The following is a 15054-nucleotide window of genomic DNA, read 5'->3' on the forward strand; positions in this document are numbered from 1 at the left end:
GTCACCGACGTTCTGACAAAACCTACTTCCCGAATTTGATTTTTAATCCCTTTTCCCGAAGCTAGCCTGAGATGAACGCGTATTTGGCACGTCTTACCCTCATACAGGTTGTGAGCACACAAGAAGGCTCCAAATGAACGTCTGGATAGTCTTAGACGCGAGCAACCTTGATTTTATTGCGAACTATGAGATGTTTAAACATACATATTCGTACAAATCAGTGTGCAACTAACCTTATAATAATATCATGTCTAAATTATTGCCCCTATCTATTTGCAAGGTGGGCTGCTTTCTCAGGCAATGTCAACTTTAACGTTATTGTTAACCTGCTGCACGGCACTGATACGGGTCGTATCAAACATTTTTGTCGGAGCTTTTCATCATTTTTTGCCCACCCACTATAAATCTCCGTTTTTCGCTAGCGCCATTACTTAAGTGTAACGTAGCGCGTCTTACGAGTACTTTGCCTACAACAACGGCACGCGACGGCGAGGCACCCTGGAGGTGCATCCATCATCGCTATCAGCAGAATATACGCCACACAACTTTGCGGCATCGCGTGTGTATTTCACTTTTTTTTTTTTTTTGGCGCAGCCTTTTGTCCGCGCCGGCGCTTGTAACGATTCTCTGCGTCCGCAAAGGGTTTCCCCATAGCACCGAGAAGGTTAAATATGTTGAAAAAAGCGGTGCGACCGCTATCTCCGCGACAGGGCATGGGTTGCTACAATTTCCCGCCGAGTTTTTAAATAAGTCATGAAGACAAAAGACAACTTTGCCCGATTTTTAAGAACTAGCCTTTGGTAACTCACTGAGGTTTGCTCGAGCCGCGAAAGAGCTTACTTTTTTACCCGAAACAAGCGCAAGATATATCGAAAAACTCAAATTTCACGCTGCACTGACGCAGCATTTCCAGGAGTGACGTAATATGGGGCAGCACTAAAAACACAGTTATCAGTGTGTTAACTGCCCGTTAGCGTTGAAGTGGCACGATCAAACGGAACTAAGGGCCTTCACTTCAATCGATCAGTCGTGTTTCTGATCAGAGCCAGCCAATTGAATCAACAAGATTCTGTGACGTCATAGAAAAATCTCCGGAAAGTGGTTGGCTAGTTGCCACTGCTACATCTGTTTCCCGTGAAATCTCCATTATTTGTTTGAGGCTTACCATAAAATCGTCGTTATTTTTACAGAGACAACAGAGCTTTTTAGGGGCGAAGCCCCTTAAAAGCTCGGGCTGTCGGCGTCTCATGTCGTCGTCGTAACCGTCGTCTCATGTAGTCACGGTACTAAAACACCGGGGCACTCGTTTACGCCTCGCGCTATAGATGTAACGCGTACGAAAAAAATAGCAGTGCTTTGGTCTGCTATGCCAGGATATACGTAGCGTGAGCTAAGGTTCGTCAATCCAATCCAATCCAATCCAGTCCAGTCCAGTCCAGTCCAGTCCAGTCCAGTCCAGTCCAGTAGCTGCTCCTCGCGCATGCTCCTCGCGCATGCTCCTCGCGCACGGCTCTCCGGGAGCCACGCGAAACGGCTATCAAGCGGCTCCGGCGCAGCGTCAGACATGGCTACTGCGCAACGGAGGCGCACAGCTGGGTACGCGCCGGCGCCGGTTCGTCTGCCGCGGCTATGACGTCACTCCTCTGGAATGTGCAGACCGGCGAATGTGCAGACCCAATTCTCTACACACCCGTACCATGGTGTGTAGAGAATACCCGTAGTCCAACTGGATTTCAATCCAATCCAATCCAATCCAATCCAATCCGATTTAATCCAATCCAATTCAATCCAATTTGATCCAATCCAATCCAATGCTCCTCGCGCTTGCGCAGCACGGCCCTTTGGGGTCCACGTGAAACTGCTCAACCTAGGCCTGTGTAGTGTACGCTACAAAAGCACCGGGACACTCGTTTACGCCTCGCGCTGGAACGCTTCGTAACGCGTAGTGAGAAAACACCGGGGCCCTCGTTTACGCCTCACGCTGGAGCGCTTCGCAAAGCGTACTAAAAAAAAAAAAAAAACACCGGGACACTAGTTTACGCCTCGCGCTAGAGAGCTTCGTCCTTCAAAGACAAGAGACTTTTACAGCAAAGCTGTATACCTCTACCCCCAATGGCTTTATCTCCGTTGGCAAAAACTGCAAGGCGCCAAGAATACACTTAAACACTGCATGCTTCACCCCTCCCCAGGTTAGTGGAAATGTTTACCTTAAAGGGGCCCTGAAAGGCATTTTGGGCACACTAAAAGAACTAGCGCAACCGTTAGATTGGGTCGTCAACGTCCTCTGTGCCAAGTATTACTCTTGTACGCGCAGCGGAAAGCTCACACTTTTGTTGCAAAGTTTGTCGTTTTTTTTCTCACCCTTCCCTTCGTGTTTTTGGGCGCCGCCATCTTCACATGTCTACATCATCGATTCCCAGATGTTCGTCATGAGCTAGACATCCTGCTATTGGGCGGCTTTTTCACGCACTTCCGGCAAAGAGATGAGTCGTCTGCTCAGCGTCGGCTCGCCGGCTGATCTGCCAGCGGAGTGCTTGGGCATTTTACGACAAACGAAACAAGTGTAAAACAAACGCTTAACCTTTTGTATTGAATGCAACACGGCCATAACACGACATGGGTATTCTGTTACCTGAGTACGTTCCATAAAGAAAGCGTTGAAGCCCCGTGGCACTTCTTTCGTGCAATCGCAGAGAACGCCCTGAGCCGAATGCCCGGGTTTGACGCATACATTTTATTCAACTTCAAAACAATCCAGAGATGCGTTTCTAACGAACACAACGTCACAACATGCGTTGAAAGTCTGAACCACAATTGACAGAGGATGGGTTGCCTCCTGCCCGTCGTAAATTCGGTACTCACCTCGCGCGCGGTTTGCGGGGACGAACAGCAATTCACTTAACTCTGGCGCACAAGCCGATGGCTTTTAGCCACGCACACTGCACATACCCCATGCGAGGTTGAGTCGTACGTCGCACGAGAAAGATAATCCAGACCATGGGAAGCACTATCCACCCGCAGAAGCACAACGTCGCATTTCATCGCGAAACAAAGGCGTCCAAACACACACACCATCGCCTCCTGTAATGCCAAACGCATCTCGCACTTCCCAATGGGAGTGAGTGGTACGCCTGCAGTTCCCACATGTCGCGAAGTGGGGCCCCAAGCTGAACCGGGATCACGCAACCGTAACTGACTTCTGGAGCGGTTTGTGCCTTGTTACCAAGGCAACCGATGTTTGAGATTGTCAAAGAAATGGCGCTCGCTCCAGCGCTAGAAAGCTCAGAGCCGCGACGGAGCATGTTTTGCCAACGTTGCCGCTCTCCACCACGCGTCGCCCCAAGCTGAACTGGTCACATGATTGAAGCGTTTTGTGCACGGGTTCTGTATCGATTTAATATGACTTCTTCACATGCCGCCGGCAGGAATTACCACCGCCGCAAAATAAGACCCGGCACCAGCGGGGCCACATCTGATACGGCGCTTTTTGGATAAACAGTGCGCGGTGCATCAAGGGAACGAGCGCACGACCCTCCTTGTGCGGCTGCGAGTTCGCCGCCGATAAAAAGTCATGTGCCGCCAGCAACGTACACCGCGAAACGGCAAGGCCAGGCCGCCGCATACATGCGGCCAGATTTTTCGTTCGCTTTTCCAGCCTTGAGCGGAGTGCATGATTCATGGTGTCACTGTCAACAAAGCTTGCCCGTAGCAGACGACAATAGCGGAAGTACGTCACCTCTGCGGAGCGCAGCATCATGGGAGGAAAGTCTTGCGCGCCGTCAACAGCGGAGAGTAAGTCGAAAGGAGGAGGAAACGCGAAACGACGATAATGCGCGGTTTTTGATTTACGATTTCTCAGCTAATACTCATCGCTTTAACATAATTTTTGCGGGAGGAGATTGCAAATACATTGCTTTATTTGGGTACATGTACATCCATGCATCGGCGGAAGGTATTTCACGACCCCTTTAATATCTCCATTATTTGTTTGAAGATTGCCAGAAAATCGTCGTCATTTTTGCTGAGGAAAGGCAGCTTTTTAAAATTAACCAAACTTGTGTTTTGTTTTCATTGCCATTTTAACACGAAATCACGCGGATGATGATGTAAAGTTTGACATAGATGTTAGAAGAGTGTAAAGAAGATAGTAAGGATACCAAGAGTCGCTAAGGCCAGCTGCCATCGGTTTCCACTTGTTAACATGCAGTTAGTTCCCTTTTACGCATCGAGACATTAATGTTATCAGACTTGTTTCGAATGGCCTTCAGTCACGTTTACGGCGGTCGTAGGAAGGTAAACAAACTTTACGGGAATGAGTGGGAGACTGCTCCTGGAATGGTTCCCTGGTTTCACATAGCACTTAGCACTGTAAAGGTACGTAGGCAGATGTTACTCTAACGAAATAAAGGAAGATGTGACAACCCCTCCTTCCTGTAACCTTCAGTTAGCCTGCAGGAAATTAAGGAATAAACAAAATAAGCTAGTGACTATTAGCGCTGTGAACTGTTAAGTGCGCTTCATAAGCAGGGGCTAATTATCACCTGAAACGAAGCCATTTCCCGCTTGACAATCTGTACGGGCGTGTAGCGTTTAATACCTATCGGTCCTATACAGCTGGTCGGCCGAGGCTCCGTAACGAGCCATTAATCCTTCGAACACGGGCGCTTTCTCCATTATGCGTCGACACACGGCGTCAGTGGGCGGCCGGGGATGGATGCTGTAACGAAGACCTTGATGCATTGATTACACGTTGTAGTTTCACGTTTTACACGCGCATGACGTAACCGCTGCCATCGGTTTGAGTGCAGGGCGTGCAAATTGTTGTGCCCTTATGGAGTGAAAGCTACTGCGTACACGGGGCGAGGTGCTAATTCCTTCTGTAATGGAGTATTAAATCAGCACCTGGCCAGACCGTGTACACTCGTCCAAGACTGCGAAACGGTACTACGGCAGCAGCAGATGAATATTTTTTTTTCTACCCAATGTCAGTAGACTGACGACTGTTTTGTTGGTCGAATGCATAGCAAAACTTCATAACGACGATGCGCTATGGCGCGTATACGGTCGAAATTTTGCTTGGAGCCATGAGTATAAGGCTTTCTATGATAGAAGCAAGAGTCGCTCTCCAGTTCTGCGGCAGCTGTCGAGTGCACAGCCGTATCCTCGTTAGCTGTGCCATGAAATACTAGGGCTTGAAATACATAAACGGATTTTGTTTCCATGACCTGTGTTCAAATTTTGTCAAGCAAGAAAAACATTTCCGGATGGAGTACTTCAACCGGTTCCGGATTGAGTATTTCCGGATGGAGTACTTCCGGATGGAGTACTTCAGGCTACCCAATGGAGTACTTCAACTCAGTTAAAAGTATTAAGTGGTCGCTGAATTCTAACCCTTCGAACTGATTGAAATATGTGCATAAGCGCTCGTTAGAACGAAATCGCTTTGCGGTTTTAATTACTGCTTCACGTGAAGTTACTGACAACGCCGACTGCAGTGCAAGGATTACAAAGGGTCCAACATTTAGCGAGTACTGCTTATAACAAAGTCCGCCTCCGTCCCAATGATTTTGTTGTAACAAAAGCTTACTGTGCTTAAAAAAGAATTAGCTGGGCTTGCAACTGTGTTTGGTCAAAACCTACGAAATTTCGGCGAGAAACGACATTGTCCCGCTAGCCTTATACCGTTACAATGCAGGCCCCAGTGGTGCATTAGCTGAGGCATGCATTGTAAGAAACGTAATTATCCAGTATTACAAGTACAGAGGAACTAAGTGCAGAAAATGGTTTATGCGCAAAAATATTGGTACCCGTCTGGCGATCATAGCGGTTTGTATCGATCTGCACCCCACCGTGCATGCGGCGTGCATCAAAAGCCAAGGGTTCCGCCGAAGAACAAACCGACATAGCAGTTCCGCCATAAAAAAAGCGAGGGGTCAGTCAAAAGGTCATAGCGCAACTACAACAACTGCCAAAGTTGCTTTAGGAAGTTCTCAGCAGTCACATTTATTTATTTTATTTGTTTATTTATTTGTACATACTGAAGTTCATTAATAGCTATAGCAGGAGTGGTTGAAATACAGAGCAGCGACTAGAAGTGCAACACTTCAGGGAACGAGAAAGGCGTATACACCCGTATACACATTGCAAATTTCATTCAGTACAAAAATGCCAGATCATGTAGATGACAATGTACATAGAATCACCTTTACACAGCCAATCAATGGGCATTGTAAGACGGGGTGCACATACAAACAAAACAAAGGAAAGAACTATTGCCTAAACACGACTTTCAAGAAACAGCTGAGATTGATTTATCGACGAGGTCCTAAATCTCACCCGGCAGTAAGTTCCACTATTCTGTCGTTCTTGAAAAAAAAACTAAATTTGAATGCATTGTTGTGTGCATGAAATGGGGGGAGATTTGGAACATGATCATTTCGAGTTATGGTTGGCATAGCATACGTAAGATAACTGTTATCGGAAAGGCGATTATCTCAGTGAACGGTATACCGTGCACGTTCTGTGTCTATTTATTTATTTATTTACAAATACTGCTGTCTCAACTAGAGACATAGCAGGAGTGGAAGAGTTACATGAAACACATATACACGACAGATATAAGTTATTAAGAGTGTAAAACGTACACATCTAACAAAAATGGTACATCACACAAATATACATAAAAAAACACATAAAATTCATAATTCACGGAACAAGTTCTGGCAAGTCTTTTAGAAACAGTTCAGCGGGCAAACGTCGAAGGGGTGGCTCTAGATTGTTCCATCGTTGAATTGTTTGAGGAAAAACGTATACCCAAAAGAATCTAAGTGCGCTCGAAAGGGGACAGTATTCAAGGGACCAGTGTGTCTTGTTGCGCGCCACGAGCAATCTACGAAAAAAATTGGTTTGGCTAAACAAGTGGAACCATGTACAATCTAGTGCATCAAAGCAATCCAGTCACACTCACGCCGGTGAGATTAGGGCCGAAGGGACAGTTTCTCAGCATGAAATGTAACGGAAACGTTGCGGCTGTAACGACGGAATAGACCTAATTGTCTTTTTGAACAGATTCCATCTTAGCAATATCACATTTAAAGAAAGTAAGGCGACCGTACAACTGAAGCGTACAGGACGGATAAGAGTGTTGCAGGCAGTTATTTTACAAGGTGTAGTAGAATTTTTGAGAGTGCGTTTTAAGTAGGCAAGATTTCGGAGAGCCTTCACACAGATAAGGTCGATGTGTTTGCGCTATTTCAGGGTTGGTGTGAAAGTGACGCCGATATATTTAAACTCATCGACATTAATTAATTGTTGTCCTGAGTAACCGTAAGTTAAATGACAAGGCTTTTTTGTTAGTGAAAGTCATCGCAACTGCTTTGTTTAAAGTAATTGCCATTTGCCATAACAGTAAAATAAATGACAAGGCTATTTTTTGTTAGTGAAAGACATCGCAACTGCTTTGTTTAAAGTAATTGCCATTTGCCAGTCCCTGCTGCATGCGCAAAACTTGGAAAACACATCTTTCAGACACCGCTGATCTTGAACGTTTGTGGCATTGCAATACAGAACACAGTCATCCACATACAACCTCAATTTAACGGGCGTGCCACAAGTAATTTTAACATCATTAATGCAAATAATAAATAATAACGGCCCAAAAATCGAACCTTGTGGCACGATTGATGAAACTTGCACTCGTGATGACCGCGTGTTGTTAAATGTAACAAACTGTGAGCTTGAGAGCAAATTATCTTCTAACCATGAGAGCAATGGGCTGTTTCCAAGAAATGTTCGTAATTTGTGCAGAAGTTTCCGATGACAGACCTTATCGAACGATTTATAGTAGTCAATGAATATCGCGTCAATTTGACCCTTGTTGTTAAGTTCTGAAGCAATGTCGAATGTGAACTCAAGTAGCTGCGTGACGGTAGAATATCCTGCGCGGAACCCGTGCTGATGCCGTGTTAGCATATCGTTTTCACTGAGGTACTGGACAATATGCTTGACAATGCACCGGACAATGTACTGCTAAGGTCTGCGCTTTTCTATGTCTTTCGACGATCAAAATGTTGTCGCAACTTAGCAGACTGTGGTGCTAGTAAGGCGTCGTCATTTGCGGAAGTTCTACAACGCGGTAGGTGAACTTTATATTTAAACCAAAATGTAATGGCGATGAGGAGGTTAAGGAGGAAAAGTAACCTTTATTAAGGCGAACCTTACGCTCGGATGTCTATGGTGATGAGACTGAAATAAGTTTTACCTTTTCTTACTGTTGTAAGAAATGATAAACCGGTGTTGTAGACTAGACACTTTGTAGTCACTTTGTTGTAGACCCTTTGATAACCGGTCTTGTAAACTAGAAAGTGCTGTCAATGGCTGTGCCAACGGTTTTTCTGGTGTACGCAAAGCACTAATAAACACTGCGTAACGTACCCCTCCTCTGCGGAGCCAGTCACAGGCTCCTTTCCGCCATTCCACCACTTTCTGGTTCCCAGGATAACATCCGCGAACCTCGTTCTTTTATTTTTCCTCTATGTGGGCACGTTCAAGTTTACTTCCGCGCCTCCCGGTAGCCACATCTCAGCAGAGTGCAAAAGTGACTCCAGGAGAGCGCTTCCACGCACGCTCGGCAACGGCGTGGTGACCGACCGTGGCCATCGGAAGTGCAAAGGGCTCGTGACTCGCATGGCACGACTGCGCGGGTTCCCCCGTCCGGCGGCGTTCACGCACAATGGCGCTACCGACGTACGCGGCAGGTCTTGTACGCTGTGGTGGTCGTGCATTCTCCGCAAACAGGACAGTCGCTCCTGGAAGTGTCGTCGAGAGGGAAACGTCTTCACGGGCTAACGTCTTCCTCTTGTCTATAACTGGTCGTTTTACGTTCCGCCGACGCCAGTATGAGAATTTTTGCAGTCGGTTAAAGCGATAACAGCCGCGTCTAGTTGGTTTGCCATGACTTGCGCGGCGATGTAAATTGATGTTTAACGCGTGGGACACGCTCAGGGAACCGCGCGCTGTCTTGGGCACAAGCGCAGAATTCACGCACGTGAGGTTTTCTTTCGTGTTACGTCGGTTTGCGCAGCTCGATTCCAAAATTTTGTAGGGTTATTTACATTATATACTTGTTGATGCGCTGCTTATAATGATATTTAAATAATTTGTTGTGCATATGTATATAGTTCGGGAAATGTGGGCGAAATATACGCCACAGCCATGAATCGTGAGAAGAGGTTCCTTGAGATACGAAACACACGTTTGCAGTAGATGCGGCGTGATGCTGGACAGGCCAGACTAGCTTAGCCATAGTGATGATGCCCACTCAGGTACCCTTTTTTTATGAAAAGTCTCAGCGGTGCGAAACATTTCACAGCTTGTACCCTTTTCTACAACGAACATGATCCGCGCATAATATATTTGTAATGATCCTAGCATTCTGCGGTAATGCTGACCGAAAGGGTTATTGAGGTTGCAATTTTTCTCCTACATCGCCTTCCCGTATCCCACTTTCCGTCACGCGCGTTTAGTCCTGTGGGGAAAAACTCTGGCTAGTATTCCCGGAGGAGGATGATTTATTAAGTGTGTTAATATTTTTAGTGAAGGTCTCTTATGCGAAGCAATCAGAAAGTAACTTTATTGACCTCTTCTGCTATTCCGTGCCTCGATTACCGCTGAAATTCTGTTATCCCCCTAATTATCAGATTATTGCAACCCCTTATTGCAATAAATACAGCACTAATTGCCTGACTGCATTCAGTTATATAAGTAGTGAGTTCTACTTTTATGTGCCCCCTACTTTCACAATTTCAATGTAAGTCTTGCATTTCTGGCACTTAATTCTACTATTGAGTACTAATCATAAATTTGTCACGCCTATTCCGCAGTTTTATCTCCACATTACCTTTTTCTGTCCGTGGTTCATAGGCCAATTTACAAGTTCCACGTCCTTACCTTATCGATTTTACTGTTCGAGATAATTTACGGAGCACTACTTAGCCGGTCTGAACGTCTACAACGGGTTCAAACCTAACAAGTCCCCCTTTCCTCGATACCATCTCATATAATTACGTATTTCTAATATCCCTTCCCATAATTATCGCAACAATCATTTTAATTAAACCGTCGAGCATGAATATGCCGCCGATATCTCATAGTTAAGCCGGCCTTTAATAACGACATACGCTTTTGCAGGCCAAATCATTTGGCGTCACGTTTGCGCATTGCAAAATCATCCGTTGAATCGGTGGCGAATCGTGCTAAACGTACTCGCGATGTGGAATAACGGTGGTCCCTACAACTGAGCGCACCATCGAGGTAATGAATTGTTTCGCATGTATATTTTATGGTTGCCTCAATAATAGATGCATGCCTAACAGCCTGAACATGTGATTACAATGTCGTAAGCCAAAATGCGTCTTTAAATGCCCGCAAAAGCGCTCATTCACATATGTCAGCGCACGCTGGCTATCACGTCTTTGGCGCATTTCCGTCGTTGTGCCCATTGTCTCTTACACTGCTCATCTTAATTATGATCGCTGCTCATTTTGTCCCATCCGGTTGTTTATCTACAACTGAAGGTTCAGCAAGGTCTGTGGCATCATCACTCTCGTGCCGACACAAGCAGCGTTCACATGCGACGTAATTAAGGCATCCCACTGTGTACATCTCAACAGCTGCGTTTGTCAAAAGGTCGGCATGACACCGAGGCCACTAACCTTCACCAACTTCTCGCCGTTTAAATGCCCATTGACGCTCGTTGGGATTCTAAGGCTCTTACCGTCACGACGCTCTTTGTGGCTTTGGGGTATTACGTTCTTCGCTCGACCAAGGTAAAGGTCGGCTGTCCTCTCCGACTTGATACCTACATATTAGATATGCATGCCTGGACATCTGGTATTTACATGTATTTACATGTCACACTTTTAGAGGCGAAGGCCCTTGGGGGCTGGGGCTGTTGGCGTCTTCTGTCGTCGCCCTCGTCGCAATCGTCGCCTCATGCAGTCACCGTACTAAAACACCGGGAAACTCGTTTACGCCTCGCGCTATCGTGCTTCTAAGACAAGAGACTTTTACAGCGAAGCTGTATTACCTCTACCCCCCAGGGGTTTCATCTCCGTTGGCAAAAACGCCAAGGTACCAAGAATACATTTATACACTGTATGCTTCGCCCCTCCCCAGTTTTCACGTTAGTGGAGATGGCCCGGGAATTTTTTCTGTGCTTTTTCAAGCCGACCTTTACAAAGCGTTCTCTTAAAAGCTGTAACGCTGTAGAGCTCTTGCTCTCATTCCTTATTTTGTACGCCTAGTGTATGGTAATTTTTGTCGCCTTTTAATTAAGTATAATGAAGGTCTTCAAATTTTACCGAACGTATACGTGTTCTTCTTTATATAGAAAACAGTACAGGTCATTGAAAACACGCGAAAGAAATTTTATTTATACGTGGTTGTGGTCGCCGAGTTCAATCGGCACTTAGATTTGCTTTCTACCGAGAATACCTTTTCTACCCCGCTCACTGCCCATCTTGGGCATGCACCATAAATTACGTTGGTTCTGGTGTTCTTGTGCTGAGCACTAGGATACTTGTTTGATTCGGCCAGTCTGCGCGGGCTCCACGCCGCGGCCACTCCTTCGTCGTCGTCGTCGTCGGTGGAGTATCACGTCATGGATAACCCATAATGTAACTTCTAAACGGAAATAACCTATAAAATAAAGGTTACAATGAATCCATTTTGATGTTTTCTTTATCTCAGTCCATTCTAAGGGTTACAAGCGTGAAGTTAAAAACGATTTATAGGTTACATTATGATTTATAGGTTACATCAACAAAATCTGACATGTAACCTTTACGTTGTAACCTATAAAACGCCCTGTAACATATAAGAGATGCTCGTCGCGCCTTCTCTCCAGACGGCCGTTGATTTCTCCGTTGCATGACGGGATATAGAGAAATGGCGGCGCCCGCAGGCCCGGTGGCCGCGTTTTCGCGCCGCTCGAGCCTTTTTACCGCTGTGATACCCCTACGATGAAGCGAGGATTGCTGTTACAAGACTTATTTGTCGGCGTGAGTCGCGGAGGCTGCGGCGAGCCCATTTGTGACTGGCAGCGCTACACGGCCCGTTCTTCTACGACCAGCATCAAGTTCGCATGTTGGACCAATGCCCCGGCGCCAGTGAAGGCGAACTCTGTGGGTATATTCCCGTAACGGTTTCCGTGTTTTCATTGGATGTATCTTTTGGCTGGGGGCTTTTCAATTTGAAATTGCAGCATTCGAGAGGGATTTTCGTTACCTGACTGGTTGCTTCGCTGGACGTTTTCTGTTGTCCGCGACGGCAATTGAATGAAATAACGGGCTTGCGTTCGTTGCGTCAGACTGGAGCGGACGATCGGGGAAGCCCGTACATTATAACAGATAACGGCGCTCGTGACCTACACAGAGACAGGTGCAGGTGTAAAAATGGGTGCTCACCCTCGTCGGTTCCTGGCTGTTCGAAAAGTGTGGTTGCATCTGGCTACCTATGCTATGACTTATCATCACTACTGTTTTTCTTGCAGGCAGTGTTCCTTGAGCTGACAACCAGGACTCCCCTGCGTATGACACAACTTGAAATGAAGTCTGATTTCAGTGGAAACAACGGTATGAAAATGCAATAACTAAAACACATTCATTCAAATATTCTTTGTAAATATGGCACCCAGGCCTGCACAGACAAAAGTATGATTCACTTGTAAAAATGCGATGCCTTTCTTCAAGTGGTATGATGTTATATTTCGTATCTTATTTTGCCTCATGTTTAGTGACTTTCTATCATTTTGTTACTACATGAACGTTATGAATTCACATAACGATTTCCTCAGCATGGAACTTTGTAGTTTTTCAGCAACTCTAGCTATTCTATAAGATGCGTGGTTTTGCAGAGCCAACAAGAACTCTTTTTCGAAAAGAGCTCTTTATGAAAGCTACTGTTGTTAGTGAGTGCTTGTGCTGTGTTCTTTTCTTCGTCTTGTCGAGTTTGAGGTGTTCTTTCATTATGAATGTATACCAACTGCCCAGCTCTAAAGCCTATTACATTTTAACCCAAATAACCCTTCGAGTCATTACAGGTACAGACCTCCTGGGAATGCCACTTGAAGATCGGTGCAAGTTCTAGATGTATCCTCTCCCACAACACATCTGGACGAAGAAAAAATGTAAGTTGGCCATTCCTGTTTACTGATAGCCAAGGAAGAAACCACGGATAAAAACACTTTACTGAAATTAAAAACGTTTCGGCTTCCATGTGGGATCCTTGTTCAAAATGAAACTACCAGTACAAGGAGGGAGGGAGATGTTTAAGTACAGCCAAAAATGTGACGCAGATGGCGTCAGCACCGTGAAAGCAAGTTTCCTGGGTTTAGTGCGACGTTCGCTCTGTTGCGTGTACTAGTAATTCCACATGAAGGCGCGGAAATGTTTTTGTTTTCTCTTTTGCAAATGTATGGAAGTTTATCTCGTAGCCCAAAGTTTCTGCCTGTTCTGGGTGAGCATGCAGAAACATTTCGCGAGATAAACTGGAACACGGCACGATTAAAATTCGGGAAGGTTGGCCGGTATGACTATAGTGGCTTCGCGTTGTTCTGAACAATGCGGCCAAATTACTCTGTGTAACGATTACTGAAATGATGTAATATTATTAGGAAAGGCCGTAAATCACTCCTGTGGTGCGGCCTTTCATTTCATTCTCTGGTCTCCGTCTTCTTTCTCGTGCAATATATTTTTCGTACTTCACATGTCTGTGGTTTGGTGTGAGGGGCTTATGGTTGCAATGGATTTTGTTCTTTTTCTGAAATTTTCTGTAGATGGCTCTTCAAGGTGGGGAAATCCAAGTGACGGCCCCTCACATATATACCTCCATCTGCGGCAGCAGGGAACAAGTTATTCAGATGACCGCGGGAAATCTTCAGCGTGCCCTGATTTTGTGCCTGCTTGTGTACTACGTAAATTGCGAAGCTTATCTCTGAATTTTTCCAAGCGCCTTTTTTCATGCAGGAAATTATAGATCCCATTTAAAGTGTGTCCAAAAAACAGATTGCAATCGGGTTAGAAACTTGTTAGTGCTGCATAAAAAACGATAACTTGGCGTGGGAATCACAACTCAGGTGGAACTGTAAAGAGTAACCTAAGAGGGAAGTGTAAAGATGAATTCGTAAAGACGAGTGAATTCCAAGTGTAATATTAGACTCTGCGGGAAACGGAGAATGTAGGGAACATAGCCATAAACATTGCTTTGTATGAAACACTGAATTTGTAATAAATGTTCTTCCTACTTTCCCACATTCTGCATTTTTTCTGTGGCGAACCATTACAATAACGCTGTACTGGGAAAGAGCACCTCTGAGAACCATCTTATAAATGTAGCTCAAACTCGAATTCGTCTGAAATTGTTCAATGGCACTATCCAAACAATTCGAAATACTTTGCATACATCCGTGCAAATATTGAGGTAAAGAATCTGTATACTTGGCCATGTTTGTGAAGCTGTTCACGCAACATTTATTAAATAGGTTTAATAAGGATATATGAATAAACCGAATTTTACCTGGAAGTCTAAAGCAATATAGGAAACACCAATTCGCCCAGAAATCCGCACTCGTCTAATACTCATTAAGGAACGAAAATAACATTGGGGTGGTTCGCAGCTTTGCTTTTTAATAAATAGCCCACAGGTGTTTCATAATAATAAATGTGAATGTTGAAAACTACTGATGCCAAACTTCTGGAAATGTGCTCCTGTTAAATGCGCACATATGTGGGCATGTACTGCAATTCTCTTTTGATAATCATGGCCTAAGTTGTTAGACAATACTTTTTGGCTTGATGTTATGTTATCATAACTTTGGCGTCCTTTCGAAGTATGCTATCAAGTGCATGTTTCCACTAAAGCTTGGTTTCACTGGAGCCTAATGTTGTTTAACTAAAGCTCAAATTCATGCCCGCAATCTACCAAAAGACCTATCATGCATGTTTGATACTGGTTTCTTAAACGGCACACAGCTGATGCAAACATCAAATTTAGTTA

The 15054-nt window shown here is 45.2% G+C and overlaps 1 long non-coding RNA gene across 1 annotated transcript; it reads left to right on the plus strand.

Moving 5' to 3' along the window:
- The first annotated feature begins 12547 nt into the window (after positions 1 to 12547).
- On the plus strand, positions 12548 to 14254 carry LOC144137656 (uncharacterized). Its single transcript, XR_013315702.1, has 3 exons — positions 12548 to 12632; positions 13100 to 13186; positions 13835 to 14254. It is a non-coding gene; the product is annotated as an uncharacterized LOC144137656 (long non-coding RNA).
- The last annotated feature ends 800 nt before the right edge of the window (positions 14255 to 15054 follow it).

Source organism: Haemaphysalis longicornis, unplaced genomic scaffold, assembly GCF_048455015.1.
Source record: "Haemaphysalis longicornis isolate Haplotype H1 unplaced genomic scaffold, Haemaphysalis longicornis Haplotype H1 scaffold_43, whole genome shotgun sequence".
Classification (NCBI taxonomy): Eukaryota; Metazoa; Arthropoda; class Arachnida; order Ixodida; family Ixodidae; genus Haemaphysalis; species Haemaphysalis longicornis.